This window comes from Myxocyprinus asiaticus, chromosome 20, assembly GCF_019703515.2.
Source record: "Myxocyprinus asiaticus isolate MX2 ecotype Aquarium Trade chromosome 20, UBuf_Myxa_2, whole genome shotgun sequence".
Taxonomy (NCBI): Eukaryota; Metazoa; Chordata; class Actinopteri; order Cypriniformes; family Catostomidae; genus Myxocyprinus; species Myxocyprinus asiaticus.
Genome location: NC_059363.1, coordinates 44016860 through 44042372, shown reverse-complemented (window position 1 = coordinate 44042372; position 25513 = coordinate 44016860). Strand labels below are relative to the sequence as shown.

General features: G+C 38.3%; 1 pseudogene; it reads right to left on the bottom strand.

Moving 5' to 3' along the window:
- Positions 1 to 22322: 22322 nt before the first annotated feature.
- The window catches only part of LOC127410985 (EARP-interacting protein homolog), a 95355-nt pseudogene continuing 92164 nt past the window's right edge, over positions 22323 to 25513 (bottom strand).

Here is a 25513-nt window from a genome sequence, read left to right as displayed (position 1 = left end):
GTGTTCAGCTTTCCTTCAACTCTGACCAGAACCCCAGTCCCTACCACTGAACAACACCCCCAAAGCATGATGCTACAACCACCATGCTTCACTGTTGGGATGGTATTGTGCAGGTGTTGAGCGGTGCCTGGTTTCCTCCAGACATGATGCTTGGAATTGAGGCCAAACAGTTCAATATTCATTTAATCAGACCAGGAAATCTTGTTTCTCACAGTCTAAGAGTCCTTTTTGCTTTTTTGTGTCTTGCACTGAGGAGAGGCTTCTGTCTTGCCACTCTGCCATAAAGCCCAGATCGATGGAGTGTTGCAGTGATGGTTGTCCTTCTTCAAGATTCTCCCATCTCCACACATGATCTCTGGAGCTCAACCAGAGTGACCATGGGGTTCTTGATCACCTCTCTTACCAAGGCCCGTTTGTTTGAGTTTGGCCAGGCAGCCAGCTCTTATGAGAGTCCTGGTTGTTCCAAACTTTTTCCATTTAAGAATTATGGAGGCCACTGTGTTCTTGGGAAACTTCAATGCAGCCATATTTTTTTTTTTTTTTTTTTTTTGTAGCCTTCCCCAGATCTGTGCCTCGACACAATCCTGTCTCTGAGCTCTGCAAGCAAAGTTCTTTGACCTCATGGCTTGGTTTTTGCTCTGATATGTATTTTCAGCTGTGAGACATTATACAGACAGTTCTTTTCCAAATCATGTCCAATCAATTGAAATTGCCACAGGTGGACTCCAATCAAAGTGTAGAAACATCACAAAGATGATCCAGAGAAATGGGATGCACCTGTGCTAAATTTCAAGTGTCATAGCAAAGGGTCTGAATACTTATGTCAGTGTGATATTTCAGTTTTTTGCTTTGTCATTATGGGGTATGGAGTGTAGATTGATGTGAAAATCTTTATTTAAAGCATTTTTGCATAAGGCTGCAACATAAAAACCGTGAAAAAAATGGGTCTGAATACTTTCTGAATGCACTGTAATATGTATTATTTTTATCAAATGACGTGCTTTCATACAGAACCTCAACAAAATCCTAAATACAACATTGGGGTTATATTTTGTCAAATAAAGTGCTGCAAAACAGAGCATCACAGATGTAAGATATTACTTAAATATAATACAATTATTATTGATTTATTAGTCATAATGAGTGATGCTCATGAGGATGTTTTCTGTGCATGAGCCAAGGATCTCTAAAAGCTATGAGCACTTTGGGGCAGATTCACTAAACAGTAACGCCACTTTTGTGCATGGTATTTCAGTGCAAAAACCTGCATCTTATTCACAAACCACCTGCATTCTATTTTAGCAGGCGCAATCAGCACTGAAAAAGTATTTAAATTAAGTCACTGACATTTCTTTCAGTGTAAACATGCCTGCTTTCAATGTAAATTAATCTCAATGTAGATTGCGCTTCATTCACAAAAATTACCTGGCGCAAATTAGATTGCGCTGTTTGTGGCAAATGAAAGTAGTAAGTAAAATGAATTTTATTTAAAAGGGATGTTTGTGAACATTCATCAATGATGATGAAGAGCGTTATAACCTAGCATATATTCAGATGCACGGTGTCATCAAATGCACGTTCTGCATGTTTAAGAGATGATCCAGGTGTCTGGATCAAAATGATGCTGTACAGTCCCGGCAGGGTGTGTCATATATGGACATGAGACAAACAGACCCAAGAGCAGAGGAACAGTTCAAAGGATTTATTAACAATAATAATGAGCAGTCACTGGATTGAGGAATGTAGAAAATCCCAACACCGGCTGCAGCAGTGGGAAGCGATCTCCAATGTTGTGCGCATTGTAGTTACACAAGGGGCAATCCGTGAAGAGTGTGTTTGTAAGATGAGTGTGTGCATTGTGGAAGTCAGGAACAGATTCGTAGAATCCTCCGTTGAAGCTAGTGAGATGCAGAACAACACCCAGCAGAGATGAGTGAACTTAAAACCCGACACGTGGGTAGAGACGAGGTATCATCCGTGGAAGACCAGCTGACACGCAGCAATACTGGAAGGCAACCACACACCCGACATGCGGTCAACCAACAGATAAATGAGACAGGACCAACTAGGCAGAGAGAGTGAGGTTAGTACTCAACATCAAACAACAATCTAGCAAAGATACTGAGAACGCGACGGGCTTTAGAAGGGAGTGATTTAAAGGAGAATAGGTGTTGCTTGGCACGCTAATCAGTGGCATGATCAGCGTTCCCCTGGGAACAATCAATGTTCCCATGGAAACGCTGATCATGCATGCCGGCCATGCCTGCAAGACATGAGGGAGAGAAAATGACAAAACATACAAAACAAACCGACAAACTCACCGGAGCCGTGACACAGACAGTAAATACAGAACTAATCTAACAGCTACAGTGTCTGTAAAGGCATTAAACATGATGGCATAAAGGCCTGTCTATACTATAGAATGGTATAAGAGCAATATCACACTCTCAAACATGCTGTTGTACTGAATTGCACAGCTTTGATTTCTTGCGGCCAATTCACAGTGGCGTTGATAAATTGTACAACAGGATGATTGTAAGTGTGATTTTGCTTTTATACAACATTTCTACTATTAAATATCAGTACTCTTAGAAAGTTGCTTGATCAATCCAGTTGGGAGGGCTGGAACTAACTGACAATATGAAATATACTACTGTAAATGTATATCAGAGAGCACTATGAGGGCTTTGTTTTGTTTTTTGCCCCACATTTTTAAGATGTGGTGCTTTTTTGTCACCTTCGGTGCCATTTTCCCCTGGTGCAGACAGATATGCTGTTTATAAAATCAGCTATAAATAAAGTTATGTCATTTAAATGTGTAATTAAGTACAGAGTTGTGCTGTACATTTACAGATGAATGAGTAATTGGAGTGATATTTGAGACTTTCCACTCAAATCCAAGAGCTGCTGCACATTTGGTGCTGATGTGAGAATATAATGCGAGACGCTGCTGTATGTCAAAGATCTGAAAAATTATTCCATTAAGCTGCTTGCCTTGAAGTGCGTGGTTGGGAGAGAAGTAAGTATGGCTTTCACCCACAAACATCCACATGAATATTTACACGATTCTCTGTTTATTATGTGGAATTAACACATTGACTCCAGTGGTTTTTGCTTGTTTGTGTGTAACCTACATTAACATCTGCTTATTTTGCATACTAAAGAATCTCCTAATAAAATGCACATAAATCCTATTCAGTTAGCTTAGCTCTAAGCTCATTTACTTGCTAGAATCCATCAAAAATCTTGAGTCCTATTAATCCACAGCAAAGTGATGCCTAATACTAAACGGCTCACATGCATATGGAAATGCTGCGAGCAGTATGCAGATACATTTGCAGGGATAAAGACACACTCAATTTATGGAAAACAGGCTGTTGTTTAGGACACTCAGGATTAGTGGAGTGTCCTTGCTGTGGTTTACGGGATTTTTTTGTTGGCACAGTCTTCAGATGGTATGCACAAACACGAACTTTTTTTTTTTTTACAAAAAAATAAAAAATAAATATAGACCAATACAAATACCAATATTTTGCCACTTACCTTTTGCCTTCAGATCACAGTTTTATTTGGAAAATATGCTTTAATTTGTTTTGTTTTTTCTTTTTACATTTCTAGCAATAATTTTCATTGAACATGGATTGGATCTTTTGAACACAGGACAGGCCAACATTTTAGAGAGAGCCACAATGAAAGGTAAATAGAAGATGAAAAGACAAAAAAAGAAAAAAAATTTAAAAAAATGACCAAATATGATAACATGATGATTTATATTAACAAAAACTTATTTTGCACTTCTAAAACATTTTAGCACTTTTGTTTTTGCAGTTCAAATCAACAGAACTCACATTTTACATGTATTTACTGCATATGAACTTTACAAATTCATACCATGCATATGTTGGGCAATTCCACATCATATAAAAATAAAACGTTTTAACCAAAGGAACAAACCCCCTTTTAAATTCGGTATTATATTGGTGTAATGGATAATGCCATCCAGACCGCTAGAGGGCGCCGCTTATTCACACAGTGCTGACTGAAAGGTGGAATCAGGTACAAGGCCACCCAGACTGACGGCTGGTCCACCCAATCAAAACTGCAGGAATATAAGAACAGTTTGCAAATAAAAAGAAACTGCATTTTGTTGCACGCAAAATATCTCACATGCAAGATAATCATCATATTCCTGTTATAAATATAGTTAGAAAAACGTGTTTTTATTTCAAATAAAAGTTCGATATGATTATGGTGAACTGAAATGGGTTGTGGCGCGCTTCTTACAGAGTCGCCATTCTCTCTGCACTGCGCAGCTCTCTACAGTCATGCCTGTATACAGATCCACTTACTGCGCTTAGCACCAAGATAATGTATCCACGATTTGTCTCGCTTCATTTATTATTATTATTATTATTTTACGTGGGAGTGTGGTAGATGATTCTATAGATGGCAGGGTACGAAATTAGCGGGTAATTTTGCTCGTCGTCTACGAGCAACAGTGTGGCAGGCGACCTTTAAGACTTCTCAGAGTGACAAATGACAAGAAACGCTGTTAGACACAAATACGCGCGTTTGAAGAAGCACACTTGATCATATTTTGGAAAACAGACAAACGAGAAGCCGTCGTTCTGCGTCTCTGAGTCGCTGTGTGTTTAGAGGTTTATTGACACGTTGGTGTCTCACGGAACGTGCATATGACCAGTTCTCACTATTTCTTCCCTGTTCGTAATCTGGGAACAATTTGCAGGAATAGTATAGTATATGAGAACGCCGAATATGATCTCAGATCATCTCAGGATGCAAGGACATTGGGACGACAGGTGAATTGTCATGTGTCATAATTCAGTAGCTACAACCTCAGAAATGGTTCTTGATCAAGACGTTTCTCTTCTGTACTCGTCTACTCTTTAGCCTCCATTTGAATGTACATTCCCCAACTCTATAGGACAACTGTTAAGTAGAACATCTGATTTACTCGTATTTTTCACCAGACCTCTTATTTTACATAGACTACTAATCAAAAGAAATATTTTGCGACATTGCAGCAGCTCCACAAAGCCCAGAACGTCAGCAAAAGGAGAGTTGTTAGATTTTAAAGATTCAATCTTTGGGGAAATAACCAACGCTGGGTTTCCCGGTAACATTGCAACTTAAGCCTTTCCAATCATCTTAACTGACGTCGTTCGTTATTTTACGATGGAGTAACGCCTGTCTCCCAAATCAGCACGTAGATCGCTCGCTATAACGTTGAACTTAAATTTTGTGTTACAGGAGCTCTCCGGTCCAAAGGTGCTGATCACTTTGGCAAATATCTCCAGGTGTTTGTCTTCTCAAAATGAAAATAATGTGGAAATACTAACAATCATGGAAGTTGTTTGTAACCTTGTGGAGGCACCGAAATTTATGAACTATTGCAGAATTCAATTAAATAAATAATTATGGCTTTGGTAAGACAGGGCTTCGGATGTTTGCTCAGCTTATAGAGATTAATAAAATGATGCAAGAAGTGCATGTAACATGAATGTACCCAATGAGCATCACATCATAATAAAGGGATCTCACGTTGCCTGTGTTGTATCTTTGGCTGGAAACTGAACAGATGCACAAAGAACAGGATTAAAATGACATCAGTACTGAACTACTCATAGACCTTTCTAAACAGAATAAAGGGAATCTCTCATTGCACACTCACTCTATCCTCCTTTGATAAACTTATTTTATTTATTTATTTAGGCCTATTTATTTAAGTTGTAAACTGCAGGGTCACTTCACTCACATATGTCTAAAGAAATGTGTTTAATAAGATAATCTTTATTTTGCTATCATAGTTATGATTATAAAATAAGGCCAATAAAACATTATACTGTATTATGTGTTATGTAAATTTAGATTTATCTTTAGACCTAATTTAGACCTATCACGTTGCATGCACAGACTGTGGAGACTGCCAGCTGATTTCAATGTGACTTTTTCACACATTTTTATTCTCTAAAACAGTGTACAATGGCTTTCCAATGATCAACATATATTAATACAATTTATTCAATGTCCCTTTGTCTCTGATAAACTGTGAAAGTTAAGTAATAGACTTAAGAGTGGTTCAAAGCGTTTTCACTTTGATAACAATGTTTTTGGGAAACGCATCGTAGAGATAAAGTACTAAAGTGCTACTAACGTTTTTCTTAGTGCTTTGGGAAACCCAGCCAACACCTGTGAAAAGCAGGAGGACTGAAAAGTGTCTAATAATAGTGCTTATTGCAATATCTCTTATTTTAATTTATTGTATTTATTTCTATGGCCATTTCATTTTTCATTGTGTAACAGGGTCAGAAAGGTGCTTCCACTTGCTTTACTTAATTTTGTGTATGACCCTTTAATTATATTTAAGCTGCACTCTCCACCCATTGGCTGGTGCTGTGTAGCGAACTGGTTGCGGATGGATCATTAAGATTCGCACCAGCTGAGAGAGTGGTTGTGGTGGGTGAGTGCTCCCTGGAAAAATATTTTAATTACATTTTTCTTATTTTTGGGGGGTTAACATCGACATGTATTTTGTTTTGTCATGTATGAAAGTGTATTGTATGCTCTCTTTTCAAGCTACCATGTTTTATGTGTAGTAATGTTTGATTTAATGTTCATCCTCATTATACAACATACGTGAGCAAGATTATTGGGACTGACCACCGCTTTTCAATGTGTTTAAACAGGTACAGACTTTATATTTTAAATAATATGTGTAATTATTATATACCTGTCCTATATTGTTCATACATAAAGATTAAGATTTGTGTCAGCCGAGAGAGTGGTTGTGGTGGAACATGTGTGAACGTGATTATTGGGACTGACCACTGCTTTTCAATGAGTTTAAACAGAATAAAATCCACCAAAGGCATGAGATGGTGTCAATCGAGTGCTTTATTCAACACAACGCAGAGACAACCCCATAACAAAAGCATCAATGTGACCTATTAAGGTAAATTTCTAATAATAAACGTAATAACTGAAAAAAAATAAAATAAATAAATATATATATTGTTATTGTGCGTGTAATTATGCAACTCTAAGTAATAGGTAAATGAGCAAATATTGACTCATAAAGGCTGAAGTAAGGGGTGCGCTTCATTATATTCACAATTAAATTAGGCACAGAATAGAGGTCCACTCTGTTTCAACAAGGTCCACTCATTTGGAGATTTCTGGCCTCGCCCCTGGGCTGAATGCAGAATATATTTTAAAATGCAGCCTTTAAAGGTTTAGTAATCATGCAAAGCCATATTGCAGTTTTAATCTCAATACAATTAATCAAGCAGCATAAATGGATATCATACTGTTGTCTTAGAAGTAAAAGTAAGCTGGTTTCAAAGCGTTTTGGATGGTTTCCCCTCATCATGTAGCCTATAGGTAAGTGCCGCTTTCACAACTGTCATGTCCGTTTTTCCACATTAACGAGAGAACAAAATAAAAATTAATTAAAGATTACATGTTCTTAAGAGTGACAATCCTTCTACATATTGTGGCTATTATTACTGTTTGTCTGGGTTGTGCATTTGAATATTTTAGTTTTTATTGTGTGTATTACAAATCAATTATAAATAAACCATCGATTTTTCATATCTGCGTTTTCATGCTTATAACGATTTGCCGGTGGTTTTAATTTGGCCAATAACTGGTTGATAAATTTCGGTAGCCAATCAGTGCATCCCTATTTCTGATGTTTCTGTGGTGGTAACAATCCTCTGTACACAAGGGGGCGACAGACTTTACTTCAAACCCAATGATTTGTTTTTTTAGCTGGTTTTCTTTTCATCTTTAAATGTTTTGCAGGGACATGACGTTTTATTAACAATTAAACTGATTGCGATATAGCTGCAAAATGCTAAAACAGCATTACAATGCAGCTTTCTAAGATACGTCATTTTGGCCCAATTCTAAGGCAAGAAACATTCTCCATGCATGTACACAAATGTAATGCTTAATCAACACATTGCAAGAGGTCTCATTGGACATATTTATCATGCATTCTTGCATTACTGTGGCTGTAACAACCTTTACTTATAAACATGTTGACTGTTTAACAAACTTTTACTTCATCTAACTAAAAAATAAAATAAAATAAAAATAAAATTTTTAGGCTGGTCCAGCTAATGTAATGTAGGTGTGGGCGATATTAGAAAAAAATTACATCACAATTTTCATTCGATAACAATATATTGCAATATACACATTTTTATGAAAAAGTGATTCAAAAATGTTTGGAAACATGATATGAAGTTATTTCATTATTTAAAATAATGTCCAAATTAATAGTAGACTTTTTACACATTTCAAAATCGTTATTTTTTTATTTGACAGTCATTGCAATGAAACTAACTTGTGTGTTTGTGAGAGACAGAAAGAGACAGAGACCTTTCTCAGCAGAGTTAGAAAAAGGTGTTTTTTAATGCAAAATTCGTCACTCCCTGTCTCCGATTGCACTCTTTGGTACACAACGGCACATGCAATCGTTCCTGTGTAGCTAGAAGTGTTTACAATTACTTACTTGCATATTTATACTTGCATGTTTTTGGGCCTTAGGCAGCATCACGTTTCCCAGAATGCTTTGCAGTAAGGTAAGTGAAAAATCTTATCCAAGATCAGGAACAGACATAAGAGAAATGTAGACTGTAAATATGTGAACTAAAAATAGTTCCATTTAATTAAAAATGGACCATTTCACCCAATTTTTGTGTTTGCTTTTTTTTTCTGCTTATCAGAGTATCATGTTATTAGCATAGCAACATGCTAACGTTTGTAAGACTAATGTCTGGCAGACATTACTGACCATAAACGGTGTTGCTGCCTATGTGGAGCATTTCAAATCAGTCACTTGTTAGGATGCTGCCACAGGAGGTATCTGTCAATGTATACAGCAGACAGTGAGGCAGCTCACTAGGGTTAGGAACAGAAATATGATATACACTCACTGACCACTTTATTAGGTACACCTGTAAATTATACAGATACGGGTCAGGAGCTTCAGTTAATGTGCACATCAACCATCAGAATAGGTTAAAAAAAATGTGATCACAGTCATTTAGACCGTGGCACGATTTATGGTGCCAGACGGGCTGGTTTGAGTATTTCTGTATCTGCTGATCTCCTGGGATTTTCACACACAACAGTCCCTAGAGTTTACTCAGAATGATGTGAAAAACGAAACAAAAAAACATCCAGTGAGCGGGAGTTCTGCGGATGGAAACGCCTTGTTGACGAGAGAGGTCAACAGAGAATGGCCAGACTGGTTCGAGCTGACAGAAAGGCTACAGTAACTCAGATAACCACTATGTACTCTTGTAGTCAGCAGAATAATATCTCAGAATGCACAACACATTGAACCTTGAGGCGAGTGGGCTACATGGTCTGCAGCCTCAGTTTCCTGTTCTAAGCCGACAGTAGTGGTACCCGGAGGGGTCTTCTGCTGCTGTAGCCCATCCGCCTCAATGTTCGACGTGTTGTACATTCAGAAATGGTTTTCTGCATAGAACTGTTGTAATGTGTGTTTATTTGGGTTACTGTCACCTTCCTGTCAGCTTGGACCACAAGCCATTTTCGCACACAGAACTGCCACTCGTTGGATGTTTTTTTGTTTTTCGCATCATTCTCTGTACAATCTAGAGACTGTTGTGCGTGAAAATCCCAGGAGATCAGCAGTTACAGAAATACTCAAACCAGCCTGTCTGGCACCAACAATCATGCCACGCTCCAAATCATTGAGATCACGTTTCCCCCATTCTGACGGTTGATGTGAACATTAACTGAAGCTCCTGACCCATATCTGCATGATTTTATACATTACACTGCTGCTACATGATTGGCTGATTAGATAATTGCATGAATAAGTAGATGTACATGTGTACCTAATAAAGTGGCCAGTGAGTGTATACTGTACTGTAGAAGGCTGTCTGTTTTTTAAGTCTTAAAAACAAACACATCAGAACCACTTTCCTGCCAGCATCTATAATGCATTCTCTCAGCACCACATTGCCATCAATCCACATCTTATCATTTATAGAAAGCGTCGCGTTATTCATTCACCCTCCCTTGAAATGCAAACTACAGTACTGAAACAAGCAAGGCAGTGGCTATATAGGTCACTTCCTCCTCCTTGCAGGAAAAAGAAACTCCAGACAGAAGCAGGAAGCTGCGTGGGGAGGGACAAATTCTAATTATAGCTCTCATGCACAGACACAGAGCAGATAAAGCAACTTCAGCCTGTAAAGCGGCCTTACTAATGCTTGAATCATGGGCCCACTGGCTCAGATAGAGGTAATAACCATTTCTACTGAGAGAAGAGGGGGAAGAGACAGATAGTTTCTCCTCCAGAGGAAGGAGGGGGCTGGAAACACCACAGGGAAATGGTCTACCGCCACACTCCCCGAAATAAACAATTCCACTCGCTATTTTCTCACCAGCATTGTTATGAGTGTGGGAGGAATATTCATACACTGCACAGACTGTAAATGTGTTTGAATAATTATTGTGTTCAATTACATTTGTATCTGCAAGATGGTTTCTTGTAATAACAACAACAAGAAAACACATTTTGATAATTACTGTACATAAAACAGTAATAATGACTTGAAAATGCAAGCGAGAGCAAATGTTAACCAAACCTTGGGAGCATTAGGGTAAACCAATCATTAAAGCTGATGTGTGTAATGGGTTTTTTATGTTAAAATAGGTTTTCCTATCCCAGTTTAATATGCAGATTCAACTGTAAGTAAAGGCCAATTTAAACTTCTGTATTAAACCAACACTGAACAGCCTGACGTGACGTACCTCTCCAAAAATGTAAACAAGCGTTGTGTCAACGCAGAGAAAAACAGCTGTGATTGGTCCACTTTGTAACCAGAGACGCTTCCCCAAGATGATATTAAGGATATCTGAAGTAGCATTGCATTTTCTCCAAGATTATATTACGATATATGCAATATATCACATTGTATTTGGTCTTGTTTTAATCGGTAGCATCTGCTGTTTTTATATTACGTTTTTGTTTTATTAAGTTACTATCGAAAACATGACAAAAAGAAACATGTTTACAACTTATAAACTCTGTTCTGTTTCAGAAGTATCAGTCTCTGCTTGCAACTGTTTCAGATAACGTTAAATCTGTAAATCAGCGAGTATTGATGCTGATTACCACCCCTGGAGTCGCAAGTTCAAATCCAGGGCATGCTGAGTGACTCCAGCCAGGTCTCCTAAGCAACCAAATTGGCCCGGTTGCTAGGGAGGGTAGAGTCACATGGGGTAACCTCCTTGTGGTTCCTATAATGTGTGGTTCTTGCTCTTGGTGGGGCCTGTGGTGAGCTGTGCATGGATGCTGCGGAGAATAGCATGGGCCTCCACACACGCTACGTCTCCGTGGTAACGCACTCAACAAGCCATGTAATAAGATGCGCAGATTGATGGTCTCAGACGAGGAGGCAACTGAGATTCGTCCTCCACCACCCGGAGTGAGACGAGTCACTACGCCACCACGAGGACTTAGAGCGCATTGTGAATTGGGCATTCCAGATTGGGGAGAAAAGGGGAGAAAATTAAAAAAAAAAATCTGCAAAAACTTCCTATAACCAGAACAAGATCAACAGCACCACAGACACTGACAGCTTGTTTAGAACATTCAACACACTTCTCTGTCCTCCCCCTCCACTGCCTGACACATCACTGACAGCAGATGTCTTCGCCACATTTTTTACTAATAAGGTTACAGCCATCAGCAATGCATTCTCAGCACCACATCCTCTCAAACACCCATCTCCTGTGTGCAGCTCTTCTGTCTCTATGTTCTCTCCTCTGACTGACGCTGAGGTCTCTAAACTCCTCTCCAACCACCCCACCACCTATTCCCTTGACCCCATTCCTTGCCACCTTCACTAGGCCATCTCTCCGTCTATCCTACCTGCACTCACACACATAATTAACACATCTCCACTTACAGGCATTTTTCCCACTACATTTAAGCAGGCTCGAGAAACCCTGCTGCTAAAAAAAAACCTGCACTTAACTCCACACAAGTAGAACACTACAGACCAGTCTCTCTCATCACATTCATGGTAAAAACACTTGAAAGGGCAATTTTAAATCAGATCTCTGCCTATCTCTCACAGAACAAGCTGCTGGATGACAATCAGTCAAGCTTCAAAAGTGGACACTCCACTGAGACTGCCCTGCTGTCTGTCACTGAGTCACTGATACAGGTGAGAGCTGGATCCAGATCATCCGTCCTGATTCTACTGGACCATTCTGCAGCCTTTGACACAGTCAACCATCAGATCTTACTCTCCACCCTCTCTACTCTGGGCATCACAGGAACTGTGCTTGACTGGTTTAATTCCTATCTCTCAGATAGGTCCTTCAAGGTAGCCTGGAGAGGTAAGGTGACCAAGTCACATCAGCTACTTACTGGGGTACCTCAGGGCTCAGTGCTTGGGCCACTTCACTTCTCTATATACACAACCCATCATTCATGCACATGGTTTCTCTTACTACTGCTACGCCGATGAGAAACATATCTACTTGTCTTTCCAGCCCAACGACACCACGGTGACTGCTCAAATTTCTGCCTGTTCAGCAGACATCTCAGCCTGGATGAAGGAACACCACCTGCAACTTAGCCCAGCCAAGACTGAGCTCCTTGTCTTTCCAGCCAACCCTGCTGTTGAACACAACATCACCATGCAGCTGGGTTCAACTACAGTAACACCTTCCAAAAAGTCAGAAATGTAGGGGTAACCATCTATATCCAACAAAATTTCACAGACCACATCTCAAAGACAGTACGATCGTGTAGATTTACACTTTACAATATCAGGAAGATAAGACCCTTCATCTCTGAACATGCCACACAACTTCTTGTTCAGTCACTTGTCATAACTAGACTGGACTACTGTAAAGCTCTCATTGCAGGCCTCCCTGCATGTGCAATTAGACCCCTGCAAATGATCCAGAATGCAGCAGCACGTCTGGTCTTTAATGAAACAAAGAGAGCGCATGTTACACCACTCCTTGTCTCTCTTCACTGGCTGCCGGTTGATACACATATCAAATTCAAGGCTCTGATGCTGGCATACAGAACAGTCACTGGGTCTGCTCCAGCATACCTAAAATCCTTTCTACAGAGCTATGTTCCCACCAAAATCCTGCGGTTGGCAAAGGAACGGCGCCTTGTTGTACCAACACAAAGAGGCACCAAATAAACTTTCCCGGACTTTCAGTTTCATCGTACCCCACATTGGTGGAATGACCTTCCCAACTCCATTCGTGGAGCTGACTCGTCTTCAAAAAATGGCTAAAAACACATCTTTTACATGAGCATTTAACCAGTCACTAAAAAGTGCTTGTTGCACTTCTGTCTTCACTATTCTGATGCTAGTGAAACTTTGTAATTCAGCACTTTTTGTACCACTGTCTCCTTAAGATGATTCGCTTATACTGTATTCCTCTTTTGTAAATTGCTTTGGATAAAAGTGTCTGCCAAATGAATAAATGTAAATGTTATTCATATAGATAATAGTAAACAGAGTGCGCTTTGTGGTAATCTTTGTCATGTTTACCATGGCTCTCAAATCTCATTTGTGCTAGCGCATAATCAAACTTGTCTCATTAAGATGCATCATGCCAGGTTTGATATCGCGTATCTCATAACCGAACGTAACAGGCCAAGTCTGAATATGCAGAATTTTCATTTTGAGTGTACTTTTCCTTTAACCTCCAGAGACCCGAGCGTGACTGCTTTGTGCATTTTCTATTTCCCTTTTTGATTTGTAACTAGTAGGACATAATAAACAAACAAATAAAATACATAAAAAATAAAACAAATTCTAGAGCAAATAATTTTCCTTAATATTGATGTCCACATATGTGGACAGCAGGACTAAGTTGTGAAATTTTAAATAATACCAAGCTATAGAAAGTCAACAAATTTTTTGTTTCCAGGAGTTTGGTTATTCATGTTTTTAAAACGTTACAGACATTACAGCTGATTTTCTATAAAGCTGAATAAGTAATTCTTTAGTTAAATTTAGTATTATAAATTTTTGATTCTGATTACCATTTTCCCATGTCTGTCAAACATGTTGAGTGGTCCAAACATCATCTGCTGCCTGAAACTGAACTTTTGGTCGTAGTTTAGGAGTGAATGCACTTAGATGCATAGAAAGCTATAGAATGCTCCCTTGCTCCCTATTTAGTGAATGTCTTAACCTCCAATGTGCTGTCTGTCTGCACTGGTCTCAGAACAGTTCGAAATGCACCTTATTTTCATCCTAACTCCATATAAAGCTTCTGAAAGCTAAATTTTCAGCTTTTGAATGAACCCATTTATTCTCAATGTGAAAATGTAAAGTAAATATACAGTAGGAATGCATTTACCGAATAGAATGCTATAGTTAATGAATAGAACCGTATTGTACAGAGATAAAATAAAATATAACAAAATGTATATTAAAATGAAGCAAGATGACCCACAGATTTGTTAATGATGAAAGTTATTCAAAATAACTAACATATTTTTCAGCTTTTGAGGGAATAAGGTCCCATTTTCAACATATGTGGACATCATGTTTATCAGCGTGCTGACAAAAAACAAAGATTTTTAAAGGAGGCACTTTTGTTGGCTCTGCACTCATAGAAGTGCTTCATGGAAATCAACGCCATGCTGCTGTGTCACATGACGCGGTGCACCAGCAGTTTAACCCTTCAATGACAGTGTAGAGTGTTGTGAACAGTATTCAGTTGGTTTAAATTAAAGTATGCGTTGTGTATAGCGAAGCCAAAACACAACGTCCACATGTGGACGCGGGGGTCGCACGAGGTTAAGAATGCCAAAGTGAGAACAACAATGCTAAGCACTTCAAGCTATTATGTTTAGATGTAAAAGCACACATTTTAACAGCTGGAGCCATAACATTTCATGTGGAAAATGTTATTTTATTATTTTTATTTTATTTTTCGCAATGTATGTTTGGGTGGACGCACAATCCAAAGAGCCTTGGAAAAGCATTTAATTTGATCGTGTCTTTCCTCACAGACTTCAAATATATGTATACACGTATATATATTAGGGCTGTCAGTTGAGCAGAGAAACTAAATTCAAATTTTTACCTTAAATATTTTCAAAATTCGAATAATATTCGAATTTTAAAGTCAGCTGATTCTTAAACTGATGTTGTTTCCTTAGTCCACAGGAGGGAGCAATAAATACATAAACCACACAGCACTGTTATAATATTGCAAAGAACATTCCTGGCTGTTAAAAAAAAAAAAAAAAAAAAAAAGAGCATTTCATTTTCAACTAATGTGCATAAAATAAATAAATAAGTTTTAGTCGGTCCATATTCTCAAGGGTTATGTCAAAACTAAAATGAGGGGGGAAATGCTTCAATAGGCAGTCCACATGGTGTTACACTTGCACTGATGCCAGTTTACTCCCCCAGACACAAGCTATAATAACAGTGAAATACCACATTGTTTTTTTATTCATTACAGTTGTATGTAGGGTAGTAATATTCCCAGATAGCAGAGGTATTCAGCTGAACTCGGTGGTGAAGCGGCTCAGATTCTAAGCCCAGGCAAGGGGCTGTTCAAACAGACGGAACACAACAGAATGGAACCGAATACGAGGATCTCGATACAGACACACATTTTCAAGTTGAACTCCTCTAACAAAGCGTTTAAAAAACTCATTGCTTAATCTGAGAAATGCTTATAAGAGAGCAAGACGCAACGGCCAAGTACCTCCACCTACTGTAAGGGGATGTTCACACAGAATGCGTCACTTTTGCAACCATCCATTTATTTTTCTTTGTAAACACACGCTAGACGAACATCTTTGTTCCTCTTTGTTTTTGTTTATTCAGTGTCTCGTGCAGGAGTGCTGTTTTAGATGCTGTGTCTAATTAAAAAGAACTTTAAAAAGCATATTGAGACACCTGCTTTGTTAAACTGTATTTGTTGTGCTGTGTCTAGTCTTTATTAGCGAAAGAATGTGATCAATCTGAAGTCATCGTCAGTTCTTGGCACACATCCAAAATTCAAATGCACAGTTTTAGCATTCGACTGTGCATTTTTTTTCTTAAATTCAATAAATATTTGAATTTCGCCAATTTTAATTTGACAGCCGTAATCGGGGCGGACTGGCCATAGGGAGAACTGGGACTTTTCCCGGTGGGCCGGCCGCAAAACGGAGCCGAATGGACGGCGATAAGCTGAAACGGGCCGGCATGTTATGCCGAATGGGCTGAGACTGGCAGAAGAGGGCAGAAAAATGGTGCTGCGATATGCCGATGGGGGCTGCGATATGCAGACAAGGACAGGGTTCATCAGCTGGAAAAAAAAAAATTCTGAAAGCGCTCCCAACGATATCATTCTAGTTGTGGACTCCACTATTCTCTTAGAGTTAGAAAGATTTTTTAAACTTTATGGTTACAGTTATTGTTTTATTTATCGTTCTTCGTGTATGTGCATAAATGCAATTTTCAGTAGTATTCTATTTATATTCCATTAAGTAAAAATGAAAGTAATCCATGATTGCTGGGAGATATAGGTAGTTTTGAACACATTTTTGGATTTTGTAGTTCAACAAGCTTTTATGTGTTTAAGACACGAATGGGAATTGATGCATTAACTAGATTACTGTGCAGAATTACTAAAAATGCATTGTAACAAATGGCAAGTGCATCTGCAGTATTTCCAAAGAATAGCATGAAAAGAATGTGTTTATTTGAAATATGATGATTATATTCAGAAATATTTCAATAGCTACTACATTTTCGTGTGAAAATTTCACTACATATATGCCTTCCATCCAACGTTGAACCGTGTTTTCCATTTCAAAAACGCTCTTCATAACTGCATACTTTGGAAAACTATAGCCTCTTTTCCACCATCGGGCCGAACTGTTCTTGTTGCAAAACTGTTCTATTCTGTGCCGATCCAGGCCAGCCGGCACGGTTACGGATTTTATTTCCACTGTGGTGCTGAAAACAGACTTCAAATGTACACAAGAAATACGTCAGTCATTACCTTGGTAACGCAATATTTTAAGGACCGTCTGAGAAGTGTGTTTACTTTGCCCAAATAGTGTGCTTGGCCTGCTACAGAGAAAAAACTAGTAACCTTTGCAATTGACAAGTGACCAATCGTGAGTTGCCTAACCGTGCTGAGAATTCTGGGCCGAGAACAGTTTCTAATAATGCCGTGCCGAATCGTGTCTAGGTGGAAAAGCTACTGTAACCATTTCTCACCGTGCTCAAAACCATTCAGCCCGATGGTGGAAAAGAGACTAATGACATAGTTTTTCAAACGTAAACAGATTAGTGTGGACGTGGCCTAAGACTATGATCTGTCCTGTGACAGACAGGTTTGGCTCCACCGTGCTCTGATTCTGAGAAAAGAGACAGTGAAAAGCCATTTTTATTAGTTTCAGTGTTGCCAGAGTTACTGCATTTTGCCTTTGTAGGGCAGTGCAGAGAATGTAAACCTCTTTTTAAGAAAGCATATCGATCTAAAACGGAAAATAATAAATTCAGATAATTCTCAAGCAGAAATATTATTCACACACAAGAGAACACGATTGTCATTAGTACACTGGATTTGAACACACTATACTTTTGAAATGTTATAATGATCTAAAATAAGAAACAAAAGCATGCAAGATGAGAGAATCAGCCATACAGTGAAGGTCTTGTGAAAGAATCATTCCCATGAGTTTTCTACTGCTAGAGAAACACACTTTCACCTTAATGTCTACGTTCTCTCAAAGCCGATCCACTGGCTTCTGATTACTCATTCTAAACCACTCCTCCCATGGTTCTGTCTGTTTGTGCCATCTTTTCATTTTGAGGGGCTTACTTCTGAATGCTAATCCGAGCTCGTGTGGAGGTAATCATCACCTGGGCTCCCCAAGGGCCACTCTACTGCACAAAAGACATAAATAAATTATTAAATAAAATCTAATTTCATTTAATTCATTTGCAAGCAGCTGAATCCAATTTTGGCTAGGCCCTTTGGGATCTGCACAACAGTGACCCTGTGGTTTTAATATTGAACATATTCAATTGATTTAACAGTATTTAAATATGACAGATACAAATAAACACAACTGGAGGCACGAGGGAGCTCCAAAACATACAGAGATAAAACTCATATAATTCAATCTGAGAACAATAATACACAGATTTATGACATTCAGTGAGACACTGCCAGGACACTGGTGGAAGAAAGTGACATTAAACTGTTATCTGAAAAAACAGTCTGTTGCAGCTAATCAGTTAATCAGCTGAGCTACTGCGGAACTTGATTGTGTTGAACAAGCTGGCAAATGTAGCTGATGCGGTTGATTTTACTTGTGATTTGTCTGAAAGTGAATAAAAGTACTTGTTGATGTAGCGCCTCTGGTGTTCGTTTCACCAGGAAACTGCAGCGAAACATACAACGAGCCACGTAAAAGTAATTTTGCAAATGTGATTCTATGACACCAGGTTGGCAAAACAAGTTATGTTAAAATTAAAACAGAATATTTATGATACTGCAAACCCGAACTCAATGCAAACCTGAAGTTACACATGAATAAACTGACCCAAGTGTTTAGCAGACCTCTAGCTTATGCATAATTCCACCCATCATATTTGCAAATGAATAAAAACAACAAATTTACTTCACACCTGCACTCTGCATTCTAAAAACTTCATAAAAACTGTCATAAAAGCAGTCCATTAACACTGCTACTAACACTTCAAATGATGCAGGTTATTTAGTTGTTTTCTAATTCAGTACCCTGCAATGATCAGAATTAAGACACTAGAAATGCTAAACTCTCCTCAAATCTGCATGCACACGAACTCTCACTCTGCCTTGGAATCATGCGGGATATTTGAGAAAGACATGTTAGAGCCCCACTTCACCATGATAACACGTCTACAGAAGAACAGGGTGAGAAAGGGGCAGCAGGGCTTGTGACAGACCCATTCAGAGTGAAAGCGGTGCAAGAGGACCAGAGTCCCAAAACTCAAAACCCATTTTAACCTTCACACATCACTGAGAACGCAGTATGTAAAGGGTAGACATGCCACTCGAGACGCCGAGCACTGAAATTATGCATATAGAGAGTCATTCCACTGGCCCTGCTATTGATGGATCGGACCGCGGCAGTCCCCCGGCAGCCTGAGATGTGGAGAGTCAAGCTGCAATTAAAAGAGACCGTCACTGGAGAACGCTTTAATGCACACTCACAGACAACACTCAGCTCCTGCAATTACAGATGCAGGAGGAGAGACCGATAAGCAGAGAAAGACAGGAAAAGACATCAAACCGAAGCCTGAGATGTCCAGCTCTTTAATTAAAGCTGTTTTATGGGATACATACAGGGGTAATTGGATGCTCTGTGACAGCTCCACAGAGCATTGCTGTTGTTAAAGCACATATGATAAGACACATAATCATAATTAATTTTCAGGGCTCTGATTTCTCACAGTTGACACAAAACACACATAGAAACGCAGATATCTGTCTTGAAATAAACAAACTTAGATTAGGCTAGGGTTAGGTAGTGTTGGGGTTAGTTAGGGTTAGATTGAATTTGTGAATTTAAGTATTTGAATTCAGTATGTGAATTTAAACCTCTCGGTGCAGTCCAAAAAAAAAATCATCAGGTGTCAGTAAATTATATCATAAATACAAGTAATGGTATTCATAAGAGCAACGGTTCAGCTGTTGTCGATATCTGACACTGTAGAGTTCACTGAAACACTCCCATTTGAAGTCAAAACAAGCTTTTCACTCCTCTTTACATCTGAAGAAGCATGTTGGTCAGCTCCAAAACAAGAGCTCATTCTAAAAATAAAAATAAAAAAACAAGAGAGGTGAAAAAAGGAAAGGAAAGAGAGCATGAGCCTCCACACACGCTAGGTCTCAGCGCTAACGCGCTCAACAAACAAACTGTCTCAGATGCGGATGCAACTGAGAGTCGTCCTCCGCCACCCGGATGGAGGCGAGTCACTATGCCACCATGAGGACTTGGAGCGCATTGGGAATTGGGCATGCTAAATTGAGGAGAAAAGGGGAGAGGAAAAAAAAAAAGAGAAAGTAGTTCCATCTAATTAAAAATGAGATGTTTCATCCAATATAAGTCTACTACATATTTGTGTGTCAAGTTGTTAGCTTAGTAACATGCTAATGTCTGACTCTTTTGGAATATGAATATTAATGTGCCCTTCAAGTGGAGTTGGAATATTGTAATTACGAGTTGCCGAGTTGTGACGTTAGAAGGAGCGTGTTGATATGAAAGATGTTGGGAAGCAATGATTTTGCTAAGTTATTTAGATTTCAGTGTTTTATTTCAATAATATGAATTTGTTATATGTGACAGTCAGCTAATTGATCATCCATCACAATTTGTTTTAAGGAAATTAATTTGTTAGATAACATGCGTTAATACATCATATAGGTTGTGTAAACGTGATGCAGGTGTATTCTTCTCCACTGGTACAACAGAAAAAAGAGCTTTGGTCGTCATTCACTGTGTATTTGTTCAAGTCTGGTGTCATCCGTATTTTTGTCCCATTTGAATGCATGACATGTCGTAGTAACGAATGCCCGACTCGGAGGTACAAGCTTTCCAGGTGCACTTGAAGACAGCATTAGGCTGGATTAAACTACATGACTTCTGATATCTGAACAGATTCTTAAAAAAATAGTAGAGGCTGATGCTAACATTAGCATGTTGATAAGCTAACAACTTCAAACAAATGCTGCAATGATTACACAAACACAGTACTTAGCACACTCACTGTATATTGTGTAAAGTGGAATCCAGCCTTAATACTCACATTCCGAATGAGGCTGACTTTAACATGTCACTAAGCTAACATTAGCATGTTGCTAAGCTAACAACTTGAATCATACACTTACTGAATATGTAAATGGCTACAGACTAAAACTGGCAATTAACACACCAAATAACTGAGGATCACACACTACAGATGTAAATAAACATGGATATACACTACAGGTCAAAAGTTTTGAAACACTTGACTGAAATGTTTTTCATGATCTTAAAAATCTTTTGATCTGAAGGTGTATGCTTAAATGTTTGAAATTAGATTAGTAGACAAAAATAAAATTGTGCCACCATATTAATTTATTTCATTATAAAACTAAAATTTAATAAAAATAAAAAAAAGTTTTTGAATTTGATGACTTGGACCAAATAATAAAGAAAAGCAGCCAATAAGTGCCCAACATAGATGGGAACTCCTTCAATACTGTTTAAAAAGCATCCCAGGGTGATACCTCAAGAAGTTGGTTGAGAAAATGTCAAGAGTACATGTCTGCAAATTCTAGGCAAAGGGTGGCTATTTTGAAGATGCTAAAATATAACACAGTTTTGATTTATTTTGGATTTTGTTTAGTCACAACGCAATTCCCATAGTTCCATTTATGTTATTCCATAGTTTTGATGACTTTACTATTATTCTAAAATGGGAAAAATAATAATAATAAAGAATGAGTAAGTGTTTCAAAACTTTTGACTGGTAGTGTATGTGAGAACTGCCGTTGAATTGCTGCTACTGTGTTTTCAGAGTTGCGAAAGAAACAGCAAAGATCATTTGAGTGCAGTCTTGGGTGAAAAGACAGAGACAGTGACACGAGTTGGAGGTGAGTGCCATTAAAAGTTAAACTCCACTTGTGTGCTTGTTCGGCATCTTTGTTTCTTAAGCTTTGTGGCGCTGCACACTCAATTTCCATTGGCTAGTCATCATATGACTTCAGACAGTGGTCTTGGAGCATCATTCACTACGAGATTTTGGATAGTCTATGGATAGTCGGCTTAAAACGTGTTCAAAAGGAATCATAGTTTGAGGCTAAGAAATCAGTACCCATCATATACTATGCAATTTTTAGTGAAATCTGTCAACTACCAACTGGCCCAAAATTTGCAGACTGGAGCCGACTAATGTTGACTGCAAGTCGGGTCTGAAATCCGCCTTTAGTCGAGTCTGTCATGTAGTTCTTGTGAATAGAGATGTTTGTGTGGTGCACTAAATGACCATTAACAAAGTCGTTGCCCATGTTAAATGTTGTTTTGCAGAAGGTATGTGCCTATGTAAACAATTAACAATGAGGAAGCTCACCAGAGCTTGGTACAGAACCCTAGTCTGCAAAATGCCTCTCTTCTCTTCAAACATCTTACTGGCCGTCTTACTCATACTCAATCTGCTCTGATATTAAGAATCTTCTTGTGCCATTTTTAAAATGTGTTTGTTCATGTTTGCTCACCTGCTCTACAGTAAGATGCGGTATTTAAGGGCTCGTGGTACTCTCTTAATCACTAGCCGACCGTCATATCTGAGGGAGGCAAACAGCCTGGGATCGGCTACAGACCACTCCACTGCATACACACTGTCTTCTTGCTCCTCATAAGTTGCAATGATGCTGTCCTGAAGGGGCTCCTTCCCTCTACACAGAAAATACATGCAGCAGTTAGCAGAATAAGACATTCTGTACTCTTCTGTCTGACTGGATAAGCTATGGCTGCAACTGCTCCAAAATTTTGAGTAAATTTTACCCAGAAATACATTTGGAGTTTTATGTACTATAATAAGAAGATATCATTATTATGTTTCTAATCAAAACCATTGTCAAGATACTGAATATATACAGTGCATATATATATATATATATATAATCATATAAATGCTTTCTTTTTTATTGTAGTGCATAAAACTCAATGTATCTCTGGGACAAAGTGAAACAAAATGATGGAACAGGTGACATATACTGTACAATAAGCAACATTTCCACTACACTCTTTCATACACAACTATTAAGACATGATGTTAAGACTTTAGTTGTACTTACGCAATGACATTGCAAGGAACCTAATGGCACTGAATCAAACAACACCAAACCAAACTGAACTGCACTGAATTGAACTGGATGAATGGACTTGAACCAAATTAAACTGAACTGGATAAATAATGTATTGAAAAGAATTTACCTCAATGGAAATGTATTGAATTAAACTGAACCGTATTGAACTCAGTTGAAATTAATTCAGTTGAACTGACTTGAAGTAACTTTACTTAAAGTAAACCAAACTGACTTTAACTGAACTGAATCAAACTTAACTGAACTGAATTTAATAAATGTTTTTAACTGAGCTGGACTGAATTGAAATGTATTGAATTAACATAAACTGCATTGTATTGAACTCAATTGAAATGAATTGACTTTAACTGAATTAAACTGAAATTAATCAAGCTTTATTGAACTAAATTTAACCAAAAATTAACTGAATTTAACTGAGCTGAATTGAAATGCATTGAACTATACTGAATTGTATTGCATTGAAATTAACTGAAATGAATTCAATAGAACTTATTTAAAGTAACTTGACTTTAAGTAAACCAAACTGACTTGAACTGAACTGAAACAAACTTAACTGAGCTAAACTGAACTGGACTGAATTGATATGTATTGAATTCAATTTAACTGAGCTGAATTGCATTGTATTGAACTGGATTGAAATGAATTGAATTGAACTGAACTTAATTGTATTGAACTGAATACAATTTAACTTGACGCAAACCAAACTGATTTGAACTGAACTGAACCAAACCAAATTGAACTGAATGTAATATTTTTAACTGCCTTGAACTGAACTAAGTTGTACTGAACTAAAATGAACTTAATTGTATTGAACTGGATTGAAATGAATTGACTTGAACTGAACTGGATTGTATTAAACTGAATACAATTAACTGGAAGTAAACCAAACTGCAGTTTCAAGCATTGTATAGCCTTCATTCCTCAAAACAATGATTGACTGATGAGTTTCTAGAGAAAGCTGTTTCTTTTTTGCCATTTTTGACCTAATATTGACCTTAAGACATGCCAGTCTATTGCATACTGTGGCAACTCAAAAACAAACACAAAGACAATGTTAAGCTTCATTTAATGAACCAAATAGCTTTCAACTGTGTTTGATATAATGGCAAGTGATTTTCTAGTACCAAATTAGCAATTTAGCATGATTACTCAAGGATAAGGTATTGGAGTGATGGCTGCTGGAAATGGGGCCTGTCTAGATTTGATCAAAAATGACTTTTTTCAAATAGTGATGGTGCTGTTTTTTACATCAGTAATGTCCTGACTATACTTTGTGAACAGTTGAATGACACTTTAGTGAATTAAAGTACCAATTTCCTTCCGAAACGGCAAAATCTGTACATTATTCCAAACTTTTGGCCACCAGTGTATATTATCAAATGTAAAGTGAGATAAACAGAAAGGGGGAGTACTTGTCTTCCTGTTGGTTCTCCTCGTTCTCACTGTGATCATCATCATCGACCAGGTGTCCGAACGGCTCAGAAGAGATGGACACCATGTTGGACAGGATCACCCTGCTGTCACTGCTGCCCTTGAGCAGGAGCTGATCATGAGAATGATTGTACCTCACACTCCAAAACCTGAAACACAACAATACCACAAGCAACAGTGTGACATGTACCAATCTTCAAACACATCTGCTCGCCAACATCTCTCATATCTCTCAACATGTCCTCTTTCTCCTCTGCATCTATCTAAGCCTCAGGCAGGGCTCAGGAACGGATCCAAGCGTTCGTAGCCAGGGATTGTGGGAGGACAGCTCAGCTGTCAGCAGAAGAATCGAGCTCAGTCGAGACTGCTCCCTAACTAATCTGTCTCTATCCCGAAATATTCCCTAATACCTCCCACCCCGAGGCTCAGCCCGACCCCTGCTGCTGCACATACAATAAATGAGAGAAATGTATGGAATGCTGTTGTTGTGGGTCTTTCCTATCTAAATAGGATCAAAACAGCACTGATAGATACGGAAGCTGTATCTTTAAGAGATAGCACCCTGTGTCTGAAATTCTATCATGGCGTGATTGGTGTGCATAAAACACGTCTGTAAAGAAAGTGATATGTGCGACTGTGGGGCAATTATATACAGTGACTCACTCCTACAAGCTGATTCTCTCTCACAACCGCACACACACACACCCCTCTTTCCACTGAAACAGATCTGCAGTGAGCTAAAATGTGCTACACTAACACAGCCTTGAGCATTGTAGCACACAACCACAGCATCAGCGAGATACAGGAGCACATATATGCACACTGTAATTAAAATAATGTCTTTAATATTTAAGATAACCATGTTAAACCCAGACACATGCATACAGATAAAGCAGCAAAGGAAGGCAAGCTTTGACTAGAGTCAAAGGAAGATTTGCAAGAGATCTATCTTTGATATAACTGAATTACAATTATAAATGCAGCCGCAAAGGTGTCTTGCATAAGGAAGATCTCACACATTTTGATATGTGAGTATTTAAAAGCAGCTTGAGGGATTTCAACTCATAAACTGTCAAAAAGTTGCTATTTATGAGAAAAAAAACTTAAAAATAAATAATCAGAATGGTTTCATGCTTAAAAATTAAGGCAAAGA